This window comes from Olea europaea, unplaced genomic scaffold, assembly GCF_002742605.1.
Source record: "Olea europaea var. sylvestris unplaced genomic scaffold, O_europaea_v1 scaffold1300, whole genome shotgun sequence".
Classification (NCBI taxonomy): domain Eukaryota; kingdom Viridiplantae; phylum Streptophyta; class Magnoliopsida; order Lamiales; family Oleaceae; genus Olea; species Olea europaea.
This window is the reverse complement of record NW_019230466.1, coordinates 201,703-203,780: the sequence shown is the minus strand read 5'-3', so window position 1 is coordinate 203,780 and position 2,078 is coordinate 201,703. Positions and strand designations below refer to the sequence as shown.

The 2,078-nt window shown below is 36.8% G+C and overlaps 1 long non-coding RNA gene across 1 annotated transcript in view; it reads left to right on the top strand.

Annotated features, from left to right (window-relative positions):
* LOC111374840 overlaps positions 1–355 on the top strand; it is a 1,425-nt gene extending 1,070 nt beyond the window's left edge. Inside the window, exon 2 of the long non-coding RNA XR_002699211.1 lies at positions 77–355. This is a non-coding gene — a long non-coding RNA (uncharacterized LOC111374840). The remainder of the gene's footprint in view (positions 1–76) is intronic.
* The last annotated feature ends 1,723 nt before the right edge of the window (positions 356–2,078 follow it).

Here is a 2,078-nt window from a genome sequence, read left to right as displayed (position 1 = left end):
CCCATATTCATATTTGACTCGTTTAGGCACATGTTTGATACATAGATTGTGGGCTTTATAGTATGATTATTCACAGGCATCAACGGACAATGCAATGTTCAGCCTCATCTGGAACTTTCATGCAGATATTAAGATTCGCAGTTGTTCCATTCTAAAATGCTATCATGGTTTTGCTCATAGAGTGTTCTTTGGTAACTTTATTTCTTTTAAGCTAGGAATTTTATTCCAATTTATTTTTGTATGTAACTATATTCTCGTCTCTGTTAAACTATGGTTGATTGTAGAACTGCATTATGGCTGGAAAGAACTGCAAATTTCTTATTTATAAAAGTTAGCTGACAATTGTTAATGTTGAGTTTGGAATGATGATTCTTCTGTGCTTGTGATAATTGTAATTTACTTAATGCATATTCATCTTCTGAATGACATGTTAGCTTTATATTCTGTTGTATTGTGGTTATTGTAATATATGTAAAAATTTATATGTCTGTCTTCTGAATGAATATAAACTAAGGAATGCAAGAATAATGACATCTACGCTTTTTAGTTTGTACTTACCATGGTAAAGAAGAAATTTTCTTCTAATGTGAATAAGAATCATCATATGTATTTCAATGAAGTTTTCTCTTGACAAGCATTTTGTGAAGTTTTTGAGACGACACAGTTAAAAATTGGGCTGTTCTTAATCACGCAAAGAAGGTTATATGTCATTACATGCGACCAAAGCAACGTGATAATTTTGAGTTTTCTTGGGAAATTATCTAATTGGGAAAATATTCATATACCCAAATATTGTTACTCATATATAAAATCCAAAAATACAACTTGACCCAGAAGATACATTAATAGCCCGTCTGAGCGCAGTACTGTGTTAAGATTAAATTTTGAGCGCACAAACTTATTTCTTAATTTCTCATTTCAACAATTAGGTATTAAAATTTTTCTTTCAAAAATCAGGTGTACCCACCTCATCAACGTGCCCTCACCTTCAATAACCCATACAAAACTAAAATCTGTGACCCTGTTTCTATCACCTCTTTTTGTCTGCACTCTCTCAATTTGTCTGGCCATCACCAACCAACTCAGGCCATCGTCATGGAAGATCAACTGATACCTTTTCCTCTCACATCGATGGTGGATCGATGCACAATCGAATTTCAATCGCAACAGATGAAAAATCCTAACTCAAGTCATGACCAAAATACCAATTGTTGACACACAAAAAGTTCAGCCCAAATCGAATAGTTCAAGGAATGAAGCCCAATTGGAGGATCCTCAAATCAGATAGTCCAAAGAACGGCCCAATCAGGATATTCAGGATAAAGGCCCAAATAGGGAAGCCCGTGAACGTGGTAACACCATCGTCCAAACTTGCAAGTCGCCCAAGATTTGAGCGAATGGATTGCCATGCAGTCGCCCAGAGCTGTGACCCTGTTCTCGCCCAAACCTTCAAGTCCCCTAGGATCTTAGCAAACATAAGATGTTATGGTTACCCAAAAGTGCGGTTAATGAAGTAGTTATTGAGTAACCCTATCATATTCCAGTATTCAAGGAATTCAATTGAAGACGGTTGAACGACAAAAAGTAATGACAGCAGTTAGAGAAGACAGTTCCATAACAAGTTGGTCACTATGAAGAAAGTGAGCAGTTATAGAGCGATCAAGCAGTTTTTAAGCGGTTGATCACGAAGAGATCATCCAGGGAGTACAAAAGGAAGAAAAAACATAGAGCAAAGGACCCCGAATCAAACACTCTCAAACAGAGAATATATAATTTTCAATTTCTTAGTTTAGATTTAAACACTTCTTTTCAGTAACTCGTGTGCTTGCGCCCCTTGGAGGCATTCTGTTTTACTTTCCAATTGTAAAGTTATCGCCAATAAAAACACCCCTTTTTGGGACTTTGTCTCAAGAGGTTTGTCCCTTACACAATCGTTTGATCCCTTTTTAATTGTTAGCGACCAACCCGCGCGAAACAATTTGGCACGCCCGATGGGACAGTGGTGTTTGCTGTTGAAGATACAAAATGTGAAACAATATGCCTCAAAGATCCGATAAGGAAGCAGCAAGTCAGGAAGG